This window comes from Theobroma cacao, chromosome 9 (genome assembly GCF_053813885.1).
Source record: "Theobroma cacao isolate CCN51 chromosome 9, ASM5381388v1, whole genome shotgun sequence".
Lineage (NCBI taxonomy): Eukaryota > Viridiplantae > Streptophyta > Magnoliopsida > Malvales > Malvaceae > Theobroma > Theobroma cacao.
Window position 1 is genome coordinate 44178622 of NC_142647.1, and position 6000 is coordinate 44184621.

Below are 6000 nucleotides of genomic sequence, written 5' to 3' on the forward strand. Positions count from 1 at the left end.
TCGGAGTATAAACTCAGTGTAAAATGACTGTAGTGGTTATTTTTCAAGATTCAACAGACGCTTTCTTATATTTTGCATAAATTATAAACGGATGGCAGAAACAGCAAAAAGAAAGAACCCAGCTAGGAGAGAAAGATGCAAAGAAAATAAATAGAGAATACTTAAGAGAAGATGAGAGGCTTTAGTGTGTTGTGAGTGAGGTAGGAAAGCTGTATTTATAGGCAGGGAATGAAGTGAACATTGCACCGAATAAGGTGAACGTTGCATCAAATCAAGGAGTTGAGAGAAACTTGGTCAGCATGTATACTTAGTCAAGTGTACGTTGTAGCAAAATCAGGAGAGTCATCAACATGGTAGAGTACTTGGTCTTACTTGGTCATATAGACGTTGGAGAGTCATCAACATGTAATCAGGAGAGTCATAAGCACTGGTCAGATAGACATTGGAGAGTCATCAGCATGTAGAGTTTGAGTTATTAAAGCCAAGGTACAAAAAATTCAGCATGTAATCAGAAGAGTCATAAGCACTAGTTAAATAGACGTTGGAGAGTCATCAGCATGTAGAGTTTGAGTTATTAAAGTCAAGGTACAAAAAATTCACTTGGGCCTAGCCCACGTGTATACTCGCGGGCATAGGGGGTATCTGAATTTTCTCAAGGCCTAACCCAATCTCATGTGTGCGCGAGCCCACTCCTTTTCCTTCTTTGCAATAAGCCTATAGTGTGTTTGCTTACTTAAAGCACTCACACCTTTATGTACTTTAGCAATGTGGGATGTTTGAAACTTATGAAATACATTAGTTTTTCAATAATCCCTCACATATTTCATAAGATTTTATAGGAAGTCTTTGTTGGGTAAAATTTCATATAAGTGTATGGAATTGTGACTGGTGCTTTTTAAGCTATGAACCATCTCTAGAAAGAATGAAACATAAGTCACAGAATTTTGGTGAAGTTTGTAACTCATATGCACCAAAATTCTTTTATATGAAATATAGTTTTCATCAATTACATTACACCCCCACAATTTTTACTGTTCAACATGGTTTTGCACGAATAGGTCATGCATGTGCCTGGTTATTCATAAGTGCTATAGAGAATTTGCCACAATTCTCATAGGAGCGGCCCCACCCCACACTTATATAGGTGATTCCATCAAGTATATACTGCAGTTTAATACATTACCCATAAAGGATATGGAATTCATTAAGAGTTTAACTTAACCTCTCTTGCATTCCAGTCTTGCACTATTCATACACCATAAGAGGGACAATAATATTAATAGTACATTAATTTATTAACAAATAACTTGTTATTACTCATATGAACCTAATTCATGGGATCTCCAATCATGTAGGTTGGCTTAAGTCTCATTCCCCTCGATGTAGCATTAATTAATTTTCTTCTCATGGGTTTATTTAGAGGATCGACCAAATTCAGATCTGACTTCACATAATTAATGGATATAATTTCATCTTTAAGCAACTGTTTTACTACATCATGTCTCAAACGAATATGTCTATTTTTACCATTGAAGGATTTATTCTTTGCAATGGCTATTGCTGTTTAGCATCACGATGCATGGATACAGAAGATGTTGGTTTCATTCCCAACAGAATATTTGCTAAGAGGTTTCTCAACCACTCAGTCTCATTGCCAGCCAACTCTAAAGCTACAAATTTTGACTCCCTTGTAGATTTAGCAATTATTGTTTGTTTGGCTGATTTCGAAGTTATAAGACCCCCACTAAGAGTGAATACATAATCACTTGTGGATTTTGTTTTATTTGAATCTGAAATCCAGTTAGCATCATTGTATCCTTCTAATATAGTGGGAAATCCATTATATAAAATACCATACTTTATGGTACCTTTCAAATATTTCATCATTATGCTCAAGGTAGTCCAATGATCTTGATTAGGACTTTGTATATATCTGCTCAATCTACACACAGCATAAGCTATATCTGGTCAAGTATAATTCATCAAATGCATCAGATTCCCAATAATCTGTGTATACTTAAACTGAGTTACATTATCACCTTTATTTTTCTTTAATTGGATATTACTATTATAAGGAGTACTCACAAGTGTGACATCAAAATGTCCAAACTTTTTAAGTAGCTTCTCAACATAATGCTCTTGTGTTAGCATTAAGCCACTATCACATCTTATGATTTTAATACCCAAAATAATATTGGTTTCTCCCAAATTTTTCATATCAAATTTAGAAGCCAAAAAACATTTTGTTTTATTGACCACATCAATGCATGTACCAAAAGAAAGCATATCATCAACATTCACTATCAACAGTTTTTGTGTACACATATTTATCAACTCCAACAGTTGAAAATCCATTACTAACAAGAACTTGATCAAAATTTTCATGCTATTGTTTTGGTGCTTGTTTCAAGCCATATAATAATTTAGTCAATTTACAAACTTTGTTTTCTTGACTAGGAATAACACATCCCTCGGGTTGTGTCATACAAATTTCTTCTTCTAAATCATCATTTAAAAAGCGGTTTTTACATCGATTTGATGAGTAACAAGTTTGTAAATTGAAATTAAGGCAAATAAAATACGAATAAATGAAATTCTTGTTATTGGAGGAAAAGTATCAAAATAGTCAATATTTTGTTTTTGAGTAAAACCCTTTAGAACTAATCTAGCTTTGTATTTATCAATAGAACTATATGGATTAAATTCTCTTTTAAAAATCCATTTGCAACCAATTGATTTGGCTCTAATTGGCAAATCAATCAATTCCCAAGTTTTGTTTTGTAAAATCGAATCAATCTCATTCTATATGGCTTCTTTCCAAAATAAACTTTCTTTAGAAGAAATTGCATCAATATAAGTTAAAGGATCATTATCTACAAGATAAGTATAAAAATCATTACCAAAAGAAATTTCTTTTCTTGGTTTTTTACTCTTTCTCAAATCATCATTTTGTATTTCAAAATCATTGTTACTAAAAGGTGCATGAGAAATTATATCAATTCTTAATGGAAAAATATGCTTGAAAAATTTAGTATTTTTGTTTCCACAATTGTATTATAATCAAGAACATCACTTTTTAATACAAGAAATTTATATGCAACACTATGTTCAGCATAACCAATAAACATGCAATCAGATGTCTTAGAACCAATTTTTCTCTTCTTAAATTCAGGAAGCATTACTTTAGCAAGACACCGCCACACTTTCAAATATCTTAAATTAAGATAATAACTTTTCCATAATTCATAAGGGGTCCTACCAGTTTTCTTATAAGGAATTCTATTTTGAATATGACATGCAGATAATAAAACTTTACTCCATAAATTTTCATGTGCATTAAAACTAACAAGCATAGAGTTCATCATTTCTTTTAATGTTTTTTTTTTCTCGTTCAGCTACACCATTCGATTCAAGAGAATATGAAGGAGTAATTTCATGAATTATTCCTTTTTTTTTCACAAATATCATTAATCGGTATATATTCACCCCCTCTATCTGATCTAACTCATTTTATCTTTTTGTTCAGTTGATTTTCTACCTCAACTTTATATTTAATAAACATGTCAAAAGCTTCAATTTTATGCCTAAGTAAACAAATTTTAGTAAATCTAGAATAATCGTTAATAAATGTAACATAGTATTGCTTACCACCTCTAGTCATAATTTGTTTTAGATCTCCTAAGTCAGTATGAATTAAACTTAATAATTCAAATTCTCTATTTATTGAAATACAAGTTTTCTTAGTTGATTTCGTTTCAGCACATATCTCGCATTTATTAACGCATCCATTTTTAATACTAGAAATTAAACCAAGTGATTGCATTTTCTTAATGTAGGGAATGCTAACATGTCCTAGTCTACCATGCCATAAATCAATAAAGCTAATCATGCAAGCGAAAGAACTGACATTCTCATTCTGAGCATTGGAAATGTTAAGTACAAAGAGTCTCTTATTGCAATAAGCCTCACCCACAAACACATTATTTTTTGTCATTACGATATTGTTAGATTCGAATGACACTTTCACCCCAACCTTGCCCAATAAGGCCATAAACACTAGGTTTGCCCCTATATTGGGACCATGAAGAACATCATTCAGAGCTAAGGTCTTGCTAGATATGAGCTTGAGAAGAATTTTCCCTTTACAAGAACTTGAGCAGTTCGAGAATCACCAAGGTATATTATTTCTACTTTTTCCCCTACTAGCGTATAAGAGGTAAAGGCATTTCTGTTTGCACAAATATGCCTGGTAGCACCTGAGTCTACCACCCATTCCTTCACACTAGCCACCATATTGGCTTGTCAAATGACCGTAGCAATTACATCATCGGATTCATTTACTTTGACCAAGTTGACTCTTAAATTAGCAGGTTTGTCATTTCCCTTTCCTCTCTTTTTGTATTGTGTTGCATGATGCCCTGGCTTTCCACAAACAAAACAACTACCCTTCATTTCAAAGGTGGGATGAGAAGCTTTGGGTTTATTGTCAAGTTTATAAGGGTACATTTGTTGATGCTAGGTTCTGCTTTGAATCAGATTGGCTTAGGTTGCAACTTCTTTCGCTTTGAAGGCCTTAATCTCCCTCCGAGTTGTGTCTTCAATGATGATGTGCACAATCAAATTTGCAAGTGACAACTGCTTTTCCTTATGCTTTAGTTGTTGCTTGTAGCCATTACATGATTCTAACAGTTTCTCAATTAGCAACCCAACAACAAACTCTTCTTGCAAGTTGATTTTTTCAGCCTTCAAGTCATCCACCAACTTGTGGTATTCCTTGATTTGACTCTTGATGTCCTTGTCATCCGTCATCTTCCAACGATAGAAGTTTCCAATCACAAACTTCTGTGTCCCCATGTCTTTAGCAGTGTATTTGGCAATCATTGACTCTTATATTTACTTTGCTTCTTTGTAGGGATTGTATGCATCAAACAGCTCATTAGAAAGTGTGCTAATGATTATATGCCTGCATACCTTATTTACGTGTATCCATGGTTTCAAAATCTTAACATTATCTAGCTGGAATCAATTAGCGCAAAAGCCACCCCATGAACATCAAGGATTGAAAAAAAATCCATTTTTGCCATCTTTTGAAGTTTCTGCCATCAAAGACTTTTATTTTAAAAATATCTGAAAATGGCTTGGCATATGAAACCAAAGGCATAGGAGGAACGGTTAACTGAGTGCGAGCCATGGTGGAACCATTAATAGTGGTGGTGGCAGTAGGGGTAGAGGCAGCAATAGGAACAGTGGTAGCAGCATTATAAACATGAGAATCCATTATCTTTAAGACTGTTAGAAAAATTGGGTAATAAATGAAAATAAAATAAAGCAAGTAAGAACACTAGGAAGTTTGAGGCGTGGTATCACTATCCTTAAGGATAACTTTCACCCCTTCGAAGTATAAACTTGGTGTAAAATGACTGTAGCGGTTATCCTCAAAGATTCAACAAACCCTTTTTTATAGTTTGCATAAACTAGTAACGGATGACAAGAACAACAGAAAGAAAGAACCCAACTAAGAGAGAATGATGCAGAGAAAACTTAAGAGAAGATAAGAAGCTTTGGTGTGTTGTGAGTGAGGTAGGGAGGCTGTGATTATAAGTAGGGAATGAAGTGAACGTTGCACTTGATAATTTTATTTTAAAGAATTATTTTACTCTAATTTTGTTATTAAATATTAGCTAAGTCCTCAATTTTCAATTATAATTTACTTATTTTTAGTTGTTTTTATAATTAGGTTACTTTTAAGTTAGTTATTTTAATTTTATGTTATTTCTTTTAATTTGTTTATTATTGATTAGTTTTTATATTTTTTGTAGGATTAAAGGTGATTTGGGCTTAATTTTGGAAAGTAAGATGTTGAAAGATCCAAAATCTGCTTGCATATGTTTCAGTATTTTGGCCATATCTTGACCTACAAAACTCCAAATGATGCGATTCTTAAACCAGTGGAAAGCTAAGAGATAGAGCTACAACTTTTATGAAGATCACTTTGCCCAG